This window comes from Elaeis guineensis, chromosome 7 (assembly GCF_000442705.2).
Source record: "Elaeis guineensis isolate ETL-2024a chromosome 7, EG11, whole genome shotgun sequence".
Classification (NCBI taxonomy): domain Eukaryota; kingdom Viridiplantae; phylum Streptophyta; class Magnoliopsida; order Arecales; family Arecaceae; genus Elaeis; species Elaeis guineensis.
The window spans coordinates 79,162,157-79,171,806 of record NC_025999.2 but is presented as its reverse complement, the minus strand read 5'-3'; the positions used below and the strand labels follow the sequence as shown (position 1 = coordinate 79,171,806).

Sequence of the window (9,650 nt, the reverse complement as noted above, 5' to 3'; positions counted from 1 at the left end):
TTTAGTCCACCCATTTTGATGGTTCCAAGGGCATAGTTACTTATCAACAAGAACATACTAAAGAATGGAAAAGGAGGGCCAAGAAATGGTTTCCATGCATACAGGAATAACAATAAAATAGACAAAAGTTGCAAGTAAATCTAGATGGTTGTCAAACTATCCACGTCATTTATGGGTCTTTCAAACTTGTATCATTTCTTTCTTATACTTTATTCTGGTGTAAATGGAAATACAAATAACCCACTAGGAAGGAAAATAATAGTTTATACTTTGTAATATGTTTACAGATGCACAGTGAGAATGAAGACCAATGTACATCTGAAAGACAATAAGAAAAGCTAAAACAGCTTCACCCTACATTCTGATTCAAGCACAATTTTATGCGACAGCAAATGGGGAACCGCAATGTTTTGGATTATTTAATTAGTCATATGTGGGTAAAACAGATCAAGTTTTATATCGAACAGGAACTTTCAGAACACATCCTGATATTGTAGTTTAGGTTTAAACTTTAAAGTATGTTTTGAATTTAGATCTGTCAAGTTTTTGTTGGCTTTATCTTCAGTTAATGTGCTGTTTTATTAGGTCTTAAGAGTCTTAGAATTAGATCTTTTGCTGAAGGTAAGGTGTTTCTATTATCTTGTGATTTTTATACTACACCATTTCATGGTTACTATTTCATTCAGTTTCTGTTAGGATTTGACGCCTCGAGATTCAGCCACATTGAGCCCACAGCGAGGTTCGCGGCGAAAAACGGAGTCCAACGAGACCAAGATCACCTGAATCGGAGCTCGGATGGAGGAGATACGAGCTTTTGAAGTCGGCACGAGAATCGAGGTGGCGGAGGACCGCCGGCGACCGGCGGCGGGCGGCAGCGGCGCGGCTGCAGGCGGCGGCGCGCGGGACGCGCGTCCCAGGCCCGCGTGGGACGCGGGACCCAGGCCCGCGCGGGACGCGCGACCCAGGCCTGCGCGGGACGCGCGTCCCAGGCCCAGGCCCGCGCGGGACACGCGACCCAGGCCCAGGCCCGTGCGGGACGCGCGACCCAGCGGCCTGCTGGCCCTTGCCCCGGTCCACCGTGGACCGGGTGGTCCACGGCCCGATCTGTGGACCGCATGGGCGTTTCCCACGCGTTTCTCGCGGTCCACGGCACTATTTCGTGGACCGGAGCGCGATCGGAGGGCCCAGGTGATTCCCGGTCTTGATCGGACGGTCTGGAACATGATTTGGCTTGATTTAGGATTCCTAATCACTCTCTAACCTATGTTTAAGGCTTTAAAAAGCCTGAGAACGAACAGAAGAGGGTGCGTGGTTGTTTTCTCGCCGCCGTACGAACCGAGAGGAGAGAGAGATGCGTGAGGCGCTGTGAGAGAAGGAGCAGGAGGCTCCTGGACAGCGGTCGCCAGGCTCTTCAGGGGTTCAGGGGGTCTCCAAGAGAGAGAGAGCTTTTGTGAGGGAAACTTCATGTGAGAGAGAATTGGGTGTACAAGGGTTGAGGGTGAGGTCTCCTCTTGTAAAATTTTCTTTTCATAGTGAAGTTTGCATGCCCCGTGGAGGCGAGCCCTTCTGTGGCTGATCCACGTATTTTGATTGTTTTTCCTTTTGTTTTGTTTCTTCTTTCTTCCTGCTGCATCGCGTGGTACTGGAAAGATCTTGGGAGGTGGTGTTTTGGCCAGACATCCACCCAACAAGTGGTATCAGAGCAAGGCGGTACAAGGACGCAGATTGCAGTGGTGGTGAGCAAGACTGAAGATGGAGAAAACAGGAACAATCAAGATGGAGATCAACAAGTTCGATGGTAAGAGCAATTTCTCCTTGTGGCAGGCAAGGGTGAAGGACATACTCATCCAACAGGGGTTGATCGATGCTCTCTTGTGCGATGAGAAGCCGACCACCATGGAGGTGCGGGATTGGAAACGACTACAGATGCAGGCGGTGAGTACCATCCGCATGTACCTGGCGGATGAGGTGGTGATCCATGTGCTGAGCGAGACTTCCCCGACGGTACTGTGGTCGAAGCTCGAGGAGTTGTACATGGCGAAGTCTCTCACCAACACTCTTTTCCTCTGGAGGCAGTTTTACCAACTGCGGATGACTGAGGGACAGAGCGTGCAGGAGCATCTGAGCCACTTCCAGAAGATCCTCACCGACCTTCTCAGCGTTGGCGAGAACGTTGAGGAGAAGACCAGGGCGCTGGTTTTGCTGGCGTCGCTTCCTCCTTCGTACGAGTCCTTGGTGACTGCTCTTCTAGTGGGGAAGAGCACTATCAAGATGGACGAGGTCACCGCGGCGATACTCCAGAACGAGGTTCTCAGGAGGGAGAACCCAGCTTCGAGCTCAGGTGGCGATAGCTCAGCTTTGATGATTTCTGGAGGAGCAGGAGGCGGTAGACGGAGCGACAGGAGATCGCATCGAGGGCGGTCTAAGTCCAGGAGGGACTTGAGCAAAACCAGGTGTTACCGGTGTGAGGAGTTGGGGCATCTAGCCAGAGATTGCCCTCAACTGAAAAATCGGACGGTGGCTGCTGTAGCGACGGCCGGCAGTGATTCAGATGGAGATGTCCTGGAGATATCTGACGAGGTATCTACTTCTTCCCAGCAGTGGATATTAGATTCTGCATGCCCCTATCATGTGTGTTGCAGAGAGGAGCAGTTTGACTTCCTGGAGAACAGTGAGAGCACTGTATATCTGCCGGATGGATCGAGCTGTGCGATCAGAGGCATTGGGACGGTCAGCTGGAGGACACATGATGGTGCAGTGAGGAGATTGGGGGAGGTCCGATACATACCCAATTTCAGGCGGAATCTTATCTCACTTAGCAGACTGGATTCGAGAGGCTACAGGACGGTAGCTGGTGGAGGAATCCTGAGGGTGCTACGCGGCGATAGGATTGTGCTGGAGGGGAAGAAGGGGAACAGAGGACATGATTACCTGGCAGGGAGCCCAGTGCGAGGTGGAGCATCGGGAGCCAGGTGGAGCCCAGAGCGAGGTGGAGCTCCAGGAGGCGGATCGGGCACGAGACAGGAGACTCGGGAGGACGAGAGGCGACGTCGCAAGGTAAGATTCCTATTGCCGCAGGATGATGCCCCGAGCAGGTCTCAGGTCAGGAGGAGCACAGCATACGACGGAGATGGGATCGAGCAGCCTGGCTCGACTCTCATGTTTGCCCATCCATGATCAGCAGGCGATTGCCCCAGGGCATGGGGGCGAGGAGATCCAGAAGCTCTCGGAGTTTGGAGGAGGTCGAATATCGAGTCGAGATGGAGATTGTTAGGATTTGACGCCTCGAGATTCAGCCACATTGAGCCCACAGCGAGGTTCGTGGCGAAAAACGGAGTCCAACGAGACCAAGATCACCTGAATCGGAGCTCGGATGGAGGAGATACGAGCTTTTGAAGTCGGCACGAGAATCGAGGTGGCGGAGGACCGCCGGCGACCGGCGGCGGGCGGCAGCGGCGCGGCTGCAGGCGGCGGCGCGCGGGACGCGCGTCCCAGGCCCGCGTGGGACGCGGGACCCAGGCCCGCGCGGGACGCGCGACCCAGGCCTGCGCGGGACGCACGTCCCAGGCCCAGGCCCGCGCGGGACACGCGACCTAGGCCCAGGCCCGTGCGGGACGCGCGACCCAGCGGCCTGCTGGCCCTTGCCCCGGTCCACCGTGGACCGGGTGGTCCACGGCCCGGTCTGTGGACCGCGTGGGCGTTTCCCACGCGTTTCTCGCGGTCCACGGCACTATTTCGTGGACCGGAGCGCGATCGGAGGGCCCAGGTGATTCCCGGTCTTGATCGGACGGTCTGGAACATGATTTGGCTTGATTTAGGATTCCTAATCACTCTCTAACCTATGTTTAAGGCTTTAAAAAGCCTGAGAACGAACAGAAGAGGGTGCGTGGTTGTTTTCTCGCCGCCGTACGAACCGAGAGGAGAGAGAGAGGCGTGAGGCGCTGTGAGAGAAGGAGCAGGAGGCTCCTGGACAGCGGTCGCCAGGCTCTTCAGGGGTTCAGGGGGTCTCCAAGAGAGAGAGAGCTTTTGTGAGGGAAACTTCATGTGAGAGAGAATTGGGTGTACAAGGGTTGAGGGTGAGGTCTCCTCTTGTAAAATTTTCTTTTCATAGTGAAGTTTGCATGCCCCGTGGAGGCGAGCCCTTTTGTGGCTGATCCACGTATTTTGATTGTTTTTCCTTTTGTTTTGTTTCTTCTTTCTTCCTGCTGCATCGCGTGGTACTGGAAAGATCTTGGGAGGTGGTGTTTTGGCCAGACATCCACCCAACAGTTTCCAAGTCCTATTTTGGTTGAACTGGTGCAACCAAAGACTTATTAACAGACTTCCATCAAGCCCCAGGGATAGCTGGGTCTTTCCTGAGACCAATGCTGGAATTATTGTTCTTGCTGAAGGGCTTGTGAGCATCGTCATGTCCTACTCCACAAATCAGGTAGTATTCTCAAATACTTTCTACCAAGTTACTGCAAGAAGCCAATTTTTTAACTTCATTTGATAATTTGGATGAGTGTGTCTTGTTTATATGATATTTTGATCTAATTAAGAATCTTTTTTTGTGAACTAGGAATTGTTGAAATTTCGGTTAATCATTTTGTGTACAAGTAAGTAGCACACATAAAGAAGAGGTGTCAATGTATAGAGGATGTCCATAACTGTCTCACTTTTCCTTTTCTTTTTCCATCATTTTTCTTTATTTTAATACCTATAACTAAGTGGACTTATGGTAGGAGATCTTCTGTCTGCTTTTCTGGTAGATATTGCCATCTTTTCTTGTAAAGACAACCTGTGAAATCTTTCGCTTTGTCAATATGGAAAATCCATTGTGCTTTTGTTAGCTTCAATTAGCTCATGTGCTTGATGATCACAATTTTTTCTTTTATCTGCCTGTATTTTGTTCAATTTGGTTTGCCTTTTACTAACTATTCTTTTTGAGGACTACAATAAACTTTTCGAAAGAGATGCAGATGCTTTAGTATATATGGAAGCACATCTGTGCCTTTGTTATCATTTCTCCAAGTTCAGCCATAGATTCTGTATATTTCTTCTATTACTCTTCTTACTTGTCATGCCAAGTCAGTTTGTATTCTTCCTCGGACCACGGGATATAGTGGTAGAGTCAACTTTATCGATGTTGGGGAATTAGCTGTTTCTTTTTGTCAATTATGCAAGTCTGATTGATTTGTTTTGTTATTTTAGTAACATTAGGAGCTACTGTCAAACTTTTTCTTGAAACTGACAGATATCTTCAGCAGTTCAAGTTGTTGGTGTAATCCTTTGTTTGCATGAATCTACTAAAATGTCACATAGGGCTTAAAGCACTGCATTGTTAGCTAGTAGATGGCATGCATTGATAACATCATATTCTAGTGATTCTTCTTGTATGAGAACTACAAACAGCTCTCTTAATTTGGAGGCCATTTCAACAAATTTATTGTTGGCAGATTATTCAGAGGGCAACTTGGAGTCCTTAGATAGTGCTGTAGTACATAACAGTTCTTGATTTATTTCTTATATGTCCTCATACCACAAGAGGCAAGCCTTTGATATGTAAACTTTCCAGACCTAACATGTTTTTGATGCTTCTCATTTCCGATGTTTTAGTAGTGAGGAAAATCAATAGAGCTTGTCCAACAAGTTTCACCTAGCTATGGTCTATTTGAATTCCCGGCCCCCAATAATATCACAACAATTGTTGCATAATTCTACTGTACTGTTTCATTTATCTGATTAACCAATCTCAGATGTTACTTTGTTCTGTTCAAATAGACTAGCAACTTGTGGAATCTTATTTTGACAAGTAGCATGTTGCTCTTAATAGACATGAGTTGCTGAGCCCGTATGCTATTGATAGCATAATTTGGATATCTTATTGACTTAAAATAATCATCGCATTTCACATGATTACATTGCTGCAAGTAAATAGATGCATATATTACCAACTTAGAAAGGAACCATTGAAGCTAGTTTCTTTCTTTCAGACATTTATTAATTTTTTGAGACTTATTTTCATGATATCATCCTAACATGTGTCATTTTTTTTTCTTTTCTTTGTCATTTCTTTACTTGGAGTCCAATTATCATCTTGATGGTATAGTTCCATTCGTGAAATTTAAGTGACATGCTTCTTGTACATAAACACTTCAAGTGAATCTATATCTGCACTAAGCTGTATTACGCTCGTAAATGATTTACTCCTTAACACTGTTTCGGTGATGCAAAAACTACTATCTGCTACAAAGATATTATGAATAGCCACATGGTAGTTGAAGCGATGACATGTTCAATTGACACAATGCAATTGTCATCCTCAGCAGTAATTCATGAACTCTTTCAGAGACCGATAGGTTATTCTCTGCTCATCAAGCATCACTGTCCTTAGAGATATCATTGGATAAGTTTTTTTGCCCTTCTACTTGATCGCTGTCATGGGTGGTCAAAAATAAAACACTAATTCACTATTATGTAGATAGGGTAAATAGGATGTATCCTCGAAGACCTTGGGCTAAGTTATGTTTGAGTGGATTAGTAATAGAGAAAGAAGTTTGTGATTTAAGAATTTAGAAACTATTATACTAACAATTAAAAAATAAAGTAAATATCTCCTTAGAATAGATTCAAGCAATCTAGGAAAACCCTTGCGATTTTGATTCCGTTCTTTTTGGACAGCTAGTATTCTTTAATTATGCAAGTAATAAGTATGATTTCAACTAGATATAACCTATCTTAATTAGAGCATGGCATGTACCCGTAGATCACGGCCCGTCCCTATTGGGTATAGGTTAGTTCGGATTGATTCACACTTTATCAAGGGAGTCGCATCTAAAGACAGTCTATCTCTCAAAAGCACGACCCATGTCCTTAGATTACGGCTCATCCCAGGAGGGTATATGCTGTTCTAAATAGAGTTCGTAAACTAAAAATATAAAGCAGATATAAGAAATAAAATGCTTCTTTATTGCATAAAGAAAGTAATACAAAAGATAAGGCAAGAAAATACTGTTGTTACAAGAACTTCATTTATTTCCCAAGCTGCTCCCTTCTTTCTCTCCCTCTTTGCAAAGCTTTTGAAGGATTGCTCGATTCCTGGATGATTCCTAAGGTGGAGGAATGGAGATCTTTTTATGGGTGTTAGAAGGAGAAGATTTATTTATTTTCTAGATGTGGGACTAACAGAGAGGGTAGATATTTGTTTTATTTTAAAACTCTAGAAAGATCTCTTTTGTTCCGTCGCACGCATCCTAGGCCGCATCCTTCGGATTGCCGCTTGCATTGCTTCTTGCACACGTGCTAGGTTCTGCATAGAAACCTTGCCGTGTTTGGTCTTCAAGCCGCTCTCATTTAGCGCACCAAGTCCACCCTTTCCTTTCTTGCATGCCATTTTCACATTGTGCCCGCATCATACACACACAGTGCCTACTCCCACGTAGTCCCGTGCATCATCATGCACCAAGTTCTCCCTCACGTCCCCGCTAGCTAAAGCCCCACTAGCTCACTTCCTTTTCTCTTTTATTGCTTTAAATGCATGTGGGCCCCTCAGCTTTTAATTCTCCTCTCAGTCATGTGTTCTTCTCAAAAAAATTTGTTCTTTTGGTCTAATGCCATATATGTCCCTTATTTTCTTCTTTATTTTGGATCTCCCTTCTTAGTGCCGTTTCGCATCCGTGTTACACCCATGTCCGCATCACACAATCAAATTAATTGAGTCCAATCTGTCAATTACTTACAAAATAAATTAGAGATCATCAAATTCTTAATAAATAAGAAGTAATTAAATAAAATTGAGTACTTCTAAGGATTTAATTTAAGTGTTTATCGTACCTCCTAATTTGAATTTTATTCATCCTCAAGTAAAAAAGAAGATTAGAAGTATGTACTGACTCGTCTAGATGCAAAAGTTACTTCAGACAATTTTAAAATTAGCTGATATCTGGTCAGAGAGTTAACGAGATATGTCATCGGATTATTAATTCCATCCCAAGTAGAGGTTAAGTGGAGAACATAAAATTTTAAAGCTTTTTCTTGATTAATTTCCTACTTTATTCTTTAAATCCTCTAGCTTTAACATTGGCTGGAGTTTTTTTTTTTTTTTTGAAGCCAGTGTAGTGTTTTAACTCATTAAGCTTTCTGTCTATTCCTTATAGCGAGTCTTGGGCTAATGGTTTCCAAACCAGTTGATTTTAGGACATTAGGTGTAGAACATCTCTTGGACTTACTGACTTAAGTCAAACAGGCTATGAGTCAAGACTGACTGTATGACAGAATTTTTTCACATCCTCACTTTTTGATGTGAGACTCACTGCTTGCTTAAGCGGAAAGGTTCGGTTACTCGGTGAGATAATATTAAAAACTGTCTTTATTTAAGCTTTTTGCATATATTGACATTTTGCATCCATACCCATACAAAGTAGATTCTTTATTGATATAGGTTGGAAGAAGATTTTAGAATCACTCAAAAATTTGTTCTGTTTTAGACTTCACCATTTATTAGGTTTCCTTAATAATTGGGTCTTTGGTATTTCAAAAACTCTCTAGACCATTAGTCAATCATAATTAAAATGCTTGAGTAACTTCAATCAAGACGAAATCAGGTACATAAGACTAATTGTTACATACTCGAGGAGTTAATTAATTTATTTATTCTTCTCTCTCAACTTAAACGATATTGTCCTCAATGGAGGATAAAAAGAAGAAAAAAGAAAGGAGTTCATTTGGGCTTAATTTGTTATTGGCACAATCTGGGCCTTGAGGATAGTAGATGTAGTTCTCCTCTCAAATTGGCTTCGATAATCCTGAAGTAGGTCCGAAATAAATTGAAAAGACAAATAAAAGTGAAATGCAAGGATCTGGGTTGCCTTTCAGGAGTGCTAAGTTTAAAGTCTTTAGTCAGACTTTTATTAAGACTACTCCTAAGAAATTGGGTTGTCTCCTAATAAGTGCTAAGTTTAAAGTCTTCAATCAGATTTCATGATTTTGCCTATCTCATGTCAAACAACTGTCATATCTCATTCTCATTTTGGAATATGAATGTCCCACCACATGAGGCGTCAATCATCCATCGGTGCTCCTCTGATAGGCCATCATAGAAGCACTAAATTAGTTGCCATTTGGTACAGCGTGGTGTGGACATTTGCGGATGAGGTCTTTAAATCTTTTCCATGTTTCATTAAACATCGCTCCATCCATTTGGGAAAAATGGGTGATGGCTTTTCTAATTTCATAGATTTTTCCAATCGAAAAGAATTTCTTGAGGAATTAACTTTGGAGTTGGTCCCAGGTTGAAATGGTTACCGATTCTAATGTATTCAGCCAATATTTGGCTCTGTCCTTAAGTGAGAACGGGAACAATTTCAACCTAAGAGTGTCATCAGAGAGATTGTGGATTCTAATAATGGAGCATATCTCAAGAAATTCATTTAGATGTTTGTAAGGATCTTTATGATTAAGTCCGTAGAAAGATGGTAATATTTGGATAATGCTAGACTTAATTTCATGATTTGCATTCTAGTCTTTGAGCACTGATCATCCCTAAACTAGAAAACTTTAAAGCATGTCAGAATTGCTCTAGTTTTTTGTTTAATTTTTCAGAAAAATAAATTTTATAAACTTTGAGTAAAGAAATTTGCCCTTGCAATTTCCTTATGCTTGTTTGAGAA

The 9,650-nt window shown here is 43.6% G+C and overlaps 1 non-coding gene across 1 annotated transcript; it reads left to right on the top strand.

Annotated features, from left to right (window-relative positions):
* Positions 1-9,106: 9,106 nt before the first annotated feature.
* Positions 9,107-9,213, top strand: LOC114912882 (small nucleolar RNA R71). The gene has a single exon (XR_003798860.1). It is a non-coding gene; the product is annotated as a small nucleolar RNA R71 (small nucleolar RNA).
* The last annotated feature ends 437 nt before the right edge of the window (positions 9,214-9,650 follow it).